Genomic DNA, 9,514 nt, shown 5'->3' on the forward strand with positions numbered 1-9,514 from the left:
GTGCAGTGTGCAATGGCACAATCTCAGCTTACTGTAACCTCCACCTCACAGGTTCGAGCGATTCTCCTGCCTCAGCCTCCCGAGTAGCTGGGATTACAGGCACCCACCACCACGCCCGGCTAATTTTTGTATTGTTAGTAGAGATGGGGTTTCACCATGTTGCCCCGGCTGGTCTTGAACTCCTGAGCAACTTTTAAATTTTCTAAAGGCTAGCACCTGGTATCTCTGCAGCTTAGCAATTTTCTCTCTGAATCTTTAGGGTACTCTAAATTATAATCATTAAATCCTATATCCCTAAGCCTTCTTCTCTTCCTTCCAAGTGATTTCCCCACCTTGGCCTCCCAAAGTGCTGGGATTACAGGCATGATCTGCCATGCCTGGCCACTCTTTTTTCTTAACTAAATAAAAGCAGATCATATTTACGTTTTTAAAAAAACTACACAAAAATGAATTAATGTATACATTGACATTATGGTTGCAATACAAAGTAATTAATGTCTAGGTCAAAATGAAGTTCCTCAGCACCGTAAGACAGGGTGAGAGAAACAAACACACAAAAAGAAGAAATTCCAGCCAGGCGCAGTGGCTCACACCTGTAATCGTAGCACTCTGGGAGGCTGAGGCAGGTGGATCAATTGAGGTCAGGCGTTTGAGACCAGCCTGGCCAACATAGTGAAACCCTGTTTCTACTAAAAATACAAAAATTAGCCAGGTGTGGTGGCGCACGCCTGTAATCCCGGCTGCTCAGGAGGCTGAGGCAGGAGAATCCCTTGAACTTGGGAGGCAGAGTTTGCAGTAAGCTGAGATCACATCACTGCACGCCAGCCTGGGCGACAGAGCAAGACTCTGTCTCAAAAAAAAAAAAAAAAAAGGAAAATCCAGGAACTTGTGGCAACATACAGGGGAAATACAGACCAAAAAAGGATCCCGAAAAGATGAGTTTGAAGACATTTCCACTTGAGAAAAACTATGCATTCTGCTACTTCAAGTTAGCTAAGGGGCTTATTTATACTTAGATATATATCCCAACAAAAAATAACTAACTATAATATCTAATGAGTTGCTAAAGTACATGACTACATGCTGAATTATAACCCTTTAAAAATCATTAAAAGAATGGAGAACCCAAAAATAAACCCTTGCAATTATGGCCAAATGATTTTCAACAAGAGTGCCAAGACTACCTGGGTAAAGGACAGTCTCTTTAACAGATGGAGTTAGGAAAACTGGACACCCACATGCAGAACAATGAAGTTGGACCCTTACTTATACCATATACAAAAATTAACTCAAAATGGATTGAAGACCTAAATGTAAGATGTAAAACTGTAAAACTCCTAGAATAAAACATAGGGGCAAGGCTTCAGGCCATTGGATTTGGCATTGATTTCTTGAATATAACACTAAAAGCACAGGCAACAAAAGCAATAACAGACAAATGGAACTACATCAAATATAAACACTTCTGAACATCAAAAGAAACAAAAGAATGAAAAGGCAATATATCAAATGGGAGAAAAGGTTTGCAAATCATATCTGATGAGGAGTTAATATCCAGAATATATAAGAATCATCTATAACTCAACAACAACCAAAAATAGTAATCCAGGCTGGGCATGGTGGCTCACGCCTGTAATCCCAACACTTGGAGAGGCTGAGGCTGGTGGGTCACCTGAGGTCAAGTGTTCAAGACCAGCCTGGCTAACATGGTGAAACCCCGTCTCTACTAAAAATACAAAAATTAGCTGGGAGTGGCAGTGTGCACTTGTAATTCCAGCTACTCAGGAGGCTGAGGCAGGAGAATTGCTTGAACCCAGGAGGCGAAGGTTGCAGTGAGTCGAGATCGCACCATTGCACTCCAGCCTGGGCGGCAACAGTGAAACTCCATCTCAGAAAATAATAATAATAATTCAATTGAAAAATGGACAAAGGACTTGAATAGACAATTCTATAAAGATATGCAAATGGCCAATAAGCACCTGAAAAGATGCTGGGCAGGAAGGATAGCTCTTGGCCACTTGTTCCTTCCAATCATCCCAGAGGGCCTTGGCAGTAATCACTTTCATTAGAGATGAGGAACTGTACTTCCTAATGCCTACACCTGGAAGGACTGGTTCCAAATTAAACTCTTTGTGTAAATAAAAAACCTAGCAGTCATTTTATCCTCCATGAATGTGGGAGAAGAATAAAGTTATGTCACACGAGAAAACACATCTCTATTTAAATATAACTACCAGGGCAACACAGTTACTAGGTAAGATAACTGTTACTCTTTTTGTTTGGTTGGTTGTTTTAGGAGACAGGGTCCCACTATGTTGCCCAGGCTGACCTCAAACTCCTGAGCTCGAGAGATCCTCCTGCCTTGGCCTCCAAAATAGCTGGGACTGTAGGCACATGCCACTGTATCCAGCCTATTCCTTTGTTAAATAAATGAATTACAGACATTATATAAATTAAAGGTTATTTTCCAGATATAGTAATCTCCAAAGTCCAATGATTTAAAAGAGTCCTTTGTTTAAAATAACATACGCAGTTTTTCAGTCAGATGCTAAGTAGTTTTTCACATCATGTCTGGTGGCTCCGTGGATTATAACAGCAGAGAACATGGTGGCCCACAGAGAATGGACCCTGATGGTGTCATCGAGAGCAACTGGAAGGAGGTTGTTGATAACTTTGATGATACAAACTTAAAGGAGTCTCTTCTTTGGGGTATCTGTGCTTATGATTTGAGAAGCCTTCCGCTATTCAACAGAGACCTATTATTCCCTGTATTAAAGATCCAAAAGGTGGCGGGGCACAGTGGTTCACACCTGTAATCCCAGCACTTTGGGAGGCTGAGGCGGGTAGATCGCCTGAGGTCAGGAGTTCAAGACCAGCCTGGCCAACATGGTGAAACCTCATCTCTACTAAAAATACAAAAATTAGGTGGGCATATTGGTGGGTACCTGTAATCCCAGCTACTCGGGAGGTTGAGGCAGGAGAATCAACCCTTGAACTTGGGAGGCGGAGGTTGCAGTGAGCCAAGATTGCGCCATTGTACTCCATCCTGGGTGACAAGAGCAAAACTCCATCTCAAAAACAAAACAAAACCAAAAGTACCCGAAAGTTATTTCTGGCACTTGGAGACTATACGGAAGCAACATGTCATGCCTGCATTGTTGGAACAGATGTTCAAAATGAATGCAAAACTGCAGGCTGAAGCACCACATATTGTTGGTACACCAGGGAGAGTATGTGATATGTTAAACAGAAGATACCTTTTTCCAAAATGGATCAAAATGTTAGTTTTGGATGAAGCAGATGAAATGTTCAGCCAAGGGTTTAATGATCAAATCTATGAGATTTTTCCAAAAATTAAATACAAGTATTTAGGTTGTGTTGCTTTCTGCCACGATGCCAACTGATGTGTTGGAAGTGACCAAAAAATTCACTAAAGATCCAATTCAAATTCTGGTGAAAAAGGAAGAATTGAACCTTGAAGGAATCAAACAGTTTTATATCAGTGTTGAGCGAGAGGAATGGAAGTTGGATACACTTTGTGATTTGTACAAAACACCATTAAACAGGCTGTTACTTTTCTCAATACAAGGTGCAAGGTGGACTGGCTGACTGAGAAAATTCATGCCAAGGACTTCACAGTTTTTGCTCTGCATGGTGACATGGACCAGAAGGAGAGAGATATTATCATGAGGGAATTCCGATCAGGGTCAAGCCCTGTTCCGATCACTACTGGCACGTGGGACTGATGTCCAAGTGTCTTTGGTTATAAACTATGATCTACCTACCAGTCATGAAAACTATATTCACAGAATTGGCAGAAGAGGTCGATTTGCTAGAAAAGGTGTGGCTATAAACTTTGTTACTGAAGAAGACAAGAGGATTCTTCGTGACACTGAGATTTTTCTACAATACTACAGTGAAGGAAATGCCCATAAATGTAGCTGACCGTATTTAATTCCTGGGATGAGAGAGTTTTATATGCAATGCTCCCTGTTGTTGAATAGACAATTACAATGTGCATTGTGCTTCTTTCTTTAGGAATATTTGAATCTTGTCTCAATTCTCATAACAGATCAGAAATACAGATTTTGATAGCAAAGCAACATTAGTCGTGAGCTCTTGTGAGGAAAGTCATTGGCTTTATCCTCTTTAGAGTTAAACTGTTAGGATAGGTATAAAAGAAAAAAAATTTTTTTTCTTTCTTAGAAATTTATTTCCTGCTGGGCGCGGTGGCTCAAGCCTGTAATCCCAGCACTTTGGGAGGCCAAGACGGGCAGATCACGAGGTCAGGAGATCGAGACCATCCTGGCTAACACGGTGAAACCCCGTCTCTACTAAAAAATACAAAAAAAACTAGCCGGGCAAGGTGGCGGGCGCCTGTAGTCCCAGCTACTCGGGAGGCTGAGGCAGGAGAATGGCGTGAACCTGGGAGGCAGAGCTTGCAGTGAGCTGAGATCCGGCCACTGCACTCCAGCCTGGGTGACAGAGTGAGACTACATCTCAAAAAAAAAAAAAAAAAAAGAAATTTATTTCCTAGTTCTGTAGAAATAGTTGTATTAGATGTTCTGTATTATTTAATAATATATTTGGGGACTAAAAGATATAAGTGCTGTATAAAATCAGCCAATTAGATTAAAGTAGTATATCTGCCCTTATTGTGTTTGTCATTAGCCTGAGTAGGAAGGCCTTTAAAATTGATTTTTTAGAAAGCATTCAAATGCATTTTATTTGGTATCGTATTTATTGCAATCAAGTATTTAGTGCTAAGTGTGAACTGGACCCTGTTGCTAAGCACCAGCAAGAAATCATATCCTAAGTAGGGTTAGATTCCCAGTAAAATTGCCATATTGCACATGTCTTAATGAAGTTAGAGTGTTAAATAAACTGTATATTCACGTAAAAAAAAAAAAAAAAAGGAAATAACAGCCAGGCGTGGTGGCTCACGCCTATAATCCTGGCACTTTGGGAGTGTGAGGTGGGCAGATAACCTGAGGTTAGGAGTTTCAGACCAGTCTGGCCAACATGGTGAAACCCCGTCTCTACTAAAAAGACAAAAATTAGCCAGGTGTGGTGGTGCACACCTGTAATCCCAGCTACTGGGGAGGCTGAGACAGGAGAGTCACTTGAACCCTGGAGGCGGAGCTTGCAGTGAGCCAAGATCATGCACTGTACTCCAGCCTGGGCGACAGAGCAAGACTCTGTCTCAAAAAAAAAAGAAAGAAAAGAAAAGAAAAAAAGAAATAACATTTACAAAGACAACTTTACGGTTGTAGAATACTATCTTCTTTTTTGCTGCAGCTTCAGGGGAAATGGGAATATTTTTCCTTCTTATCTAGCTAAAATTTCTTCTAATAGCAGCTATAAAGGCCTATAGTTGTTAGAAATTCCTATTTATTTTTCAACACAAACAATTCCATTAGTTACCACTGACTAAAAATATAATTAGTTATTAGTATAAATGGAATAATACAATAGCAGAATAACATAATGGAATGTTGGGTATACATTCCATATGTTTGATAGCTTTTTTTTTTTGTCACCCAGGCTGGAGTGCAATGGCGTGATCTCTGCTCACTGCAACCTCTCCCCCCCAGGTTCAAGGGATTCTCCTTCCTCAGCCTCCCAAGTAGCTGAGATTACAGGTGTGAGTCACCACACCCAGCTAATTTTTTGTATTATTATTATTATTTTTTTTTTTTAAGGAGAGACAGGGTTTCATCGTGTTAGCCAGGATGGTCTTAATCTCCTGACTTCGTGATCTGCCCACCTTGACCTCCCAGAGTGCTGGGATTACAGGTGTGAGCCACTGCCCCCAGCCTAATTTTTGTATTTTTTAAGTACAGACAAGGTTTCACCATATTGGCCAGGCTGGTCTCAAACTCCTGACCTCAGGTGATCTGCCTGCCTCGGCCTCCCAAAGTGTTGGGATTAGAAGCATGAGCCACTGTGCCCAGGCTGTTTGATAGCTTTTAATTTTATTATGGTTAAAAAAAAAATACTATCACCACTATTTTATACAAGAAAAATATTAACACAAAAAAGCATGAAGTACATAATCTCAAAATAATGATAATCCTTTTTAAGAAAAGATTTGGCAATATTACTGGGTATTATCACTAATATTACTGGGTATTTCACTAATTTTGGTGTGGAACAGTAAAAATTTTGTCATGGATTGGCATAAATCTGCTGACTGGAATTTGGGAACCATTGTTTTAGAATTTTAGAACAGAGACTTAAAGAATCTTAAATCTCCAACTTAAAGATTTTTAGAAACAGCAGCATCAGATGATTTAGACATATTGGATCTCCAAACCGATTCCCTCCCTCCCTCCCTCCCGCCCTTCATCCTTTCCTTCCTTTTTTTTTTTTTTTTTTTTTTTTTTTGGTGAGAGAGGGCCTCACTTTGTCACCCAGACTGGAGTACAGTGGCGCAATCTGAGCTCATTACAGCCTTGATCTCCTGGGCGCAGGTGATCCTCCCACCTCAGCCTCCTGAGTAGCTGGGACTACAGGTGTGTACCACCACATCTGGCTAATTTTGTATTTCTTGTAGAGACAGGATTTCGCCTTTTGCCCAGGCTGAGCTTCTCTCATCTCTTACCATCTCCATCCCAGTGCCACCTGCCATGATCAAGGATCTTATCTGCTTACCAACTCTTGCCTAAGAGAAGTTTACTTCTTTTTATGTTAAAGAAGTCTGAAGGAAGGCAATGTAAAGTGGTGGCATGGTGTTTTCAGGGACTGAGATGCTTCATCTTTCTGTCATATCATGTTAGCCCACGATGTTTTTTCTGAAGTTTTCTTCATGGTTCAAGACCACTGATAGAGCTCCAAACATGATATTCACTTTCCAGGTAGCAGAAAGGAGGAAAGACAGCAGGGCCAAATGGTATCCCTTGCAGTCACACCAGTTCCCTTTAAACAGCCTTCCCAGAGTCCCACAAAATAATTCTGCTCATATTGCATTGACTATGTCTGGCTGCAAGGTAACTGGGAGATGCAGTCTTTGAGGTGGATATGTTGTTTCTGTGAATTGGGATGATTTTACTAGGAAAGAAGAAGAGAATGGATATTGAGGGGCATGTAGCATTCTCTACCATGTATGTATATGGTTTTTATGAAATTATATATTTTGTAATCTCTTTATACTTAATATTTTATTGTGGACATCTTCCATTTTTCCCAATATTAACTTAAGGACTTTATTCCATTGCATGAATATATCACTATTTAAGAAACTCATCCCCAAATCCTCTATTTTGAAACAGTTCAGCTAGTTTCTATTTTTGGCAATTATAAACAATTCTGTGATCATAATTCTTTTTTTTTTTTTTTTTTTGAGATAGGGTCTCACTCTGTTGCCTAGGCTGAAGTGCAGTGGCACAGTCATGACTCACTGCAACTTCTGCCTCCCAGACTCAAGTGATTCTTCCACTTCAGCCTCCTGAGTGGCTGGGACTGTAGGTGCATGCCACCATACCTGGCTAATTTTTGTACTTTTTTGCAGAAATAAAGTTTCACCATGTTGCACAGGCTGGTGTTAAACTCCTGGGCTCAAGCAGTCCACTTGCCTCAGCCTCCCAAAGTGCTGAGATGACAGGAATGAACCACTGTGCCCCACCAATCATAATTCTTATAGCTAAATCTTACAGGTCATATCCTTAAAGGAAATCCTTACAAATGAAACCATTGAATCAGAGAAAATGTGTATTCTAAAGCTCCTAATACATATTTCTAAAACATCTTCCAGTAAGATTTTCCCACTAGCCTTGTTTAAAAGTGCCATGAGTTTATTTTATGTATGTATATGTATGTATGTATGTATGTATTTTGTGACAGAGTCTTGCTCTGTCGCCCAGGCTGGAGTGCAGTGGCGTAATCTCAGCTCACTGCAACCTCCACCTCCCAGGTTCAAGCAGTTATCCTGTCTCAGCCTCCCAGGTAGGGATTACAGGCATATGCCACCACGCCTGGCTAATTTTTGTACTTTTTTGCAGAAATAAAGTTTCACCATGTTGCACAGGCTGGTGTTAAACTCCTGGGCTCAAGCAATCCACTTGCCTCAGCCTCCCAAAGTGCTGAGATGACAGGAATGAACCACTGTGCCCCACCAATCATAATTCTTATAGCTAAATCTTACAGGTCATATCCTTAAAGGAAATCCTTACAAATGAAACCATTGAATCAGAGAAAATGTGCATTCTAAAGCTCCTAATACATATTTCTAAAACATCTTCCAGTAAGATTTTCCCACTAGCCTTGTTTAAAAGTGCCATGAGTTTATTTTATGTATGTATATATGTATGTATGTATGTATGTATTTTGTGACAGAGTCTTGCTCTGTCGCCCAGGCTGGAGTGCAGTGGCGTAATCTCAGCTCACTGCAACCTCCACCTCCCAGGTTCAAGCAGTTATCCTGTCTCAGCCTCCCAGGTAGGGATTACAGGCATATGCCACCACGCCTGGCTAATTTTTGTACTTTTAGTAGAAATGGGGTTTCACCATGTTGACCAGGCTGGTCTCAAACTCCTGATCTCAAGTGATCCGCCTGCCTCGGCCTCCCAAAGTGCTGGGATTACAGGCGTGAGCCATGGGCCCAGCTGCCATGGGTTTATTCTGTTTTCCTAGTTGAAAAAAATACTTAAGGCACAAAAAAATATAAAGAGCAATACAAAGTGTAAATTGGTTATATTTAACATTTGATTAAACTGAGATCCATTTTTTTAAATTTTATTTCTCAGATTCGATTGACTTTCTCCAAAGTAAACCCACTGAAACAAATGAGTCATCACATATTTATTGAATGCCTAGGAAGGAAGAGAAATTTAAATATTAATAAGATAAGATCTCTGCCCTTAAGGAGCATATATTTTGGGCAATGATGGAGTTACTGAAATAAGGATATAACCTCCTGAGATATCTTAAGATGTAATTAGGAATGTGATTAGTCTTAGTTTTTAAAAAACTTGTTTGTTAGCTTGTTATCATTTAGATATTTGTCCTTGCCTAAATCTCTTGTAGAATTATAATACCCAGTGCTGGAGGTAGGGCCTGGTGGGAGGTGTCTGAGTCATGGGGACAAATCCCTCATGACTTGGTACGATCTTTGCAATAGTGAATGAGTTCTCTTGAGATCTAGTTATTTAGAAGTGTGTGGCACCACTCCACACGCACACTCTCTTTCTCCTGCTCTGGCCACGTGATATGCCTACTCCTGCCTCACTTTCTACCATAAGTTAAAGCTTCCTGCAGCCTCTCTCAAAGCAGATGCTAGCACTATTAGCACTATCCTTCCTGTACAACCTGCAGAGCTATAGGCCAATTAAGACTCTTTTCCTATAAATTACCCAGTCTCAGGTATTTTTTGTTGTTGTTGTTGTTTGAGACGGAGTCTCACTCTGTTGACCACGCTGAAGTGCAGTGGTGTGATCTCAGCTCACCACAACCTCTGCCTCCCGGGTTCAAGCATTTCTCCTGCTTTAGCCTGGTAGCTGGGACTACAGGTGCGTGC

The 9,514-nt window shown here is 40.8% G+C and overlaps 1 protein-coding gene and 1 pseudogene across 1 annotated transcript in view; both read left to right on the plus strand.

The window, feature by feature from the left end:
• Window positions 1-9,514, plus strand: part of FAM149B1 (family with sequence similarity 149 member B1) — a 78,651-nt gene that overhangs the window by 29,473 nt on the left and 39,664 nt on the right.
• On the plus strand, window positions 2,992-4,239 carry LOC117082692 (annotated as a pseudogene).

The sequence above is a fragment of the Trachypithecus francoisi genome, unplaced genomic scaffold, assembly GCF_009764315.1.
Source record: "Trachypithecus francoisi isolate TF-2019V2 unplaced genomic scaffold, Tfra_2.0 Lachesis_group9, whole genome shotgun sequence".
Taxonomy (NCBI): domain Eukaryota; kingdom Metazoa; phylum Chordata; class Mammalia; order Primates; family Cercopithecidae; genus Trachypithecus; species Trachypithecus francoisi.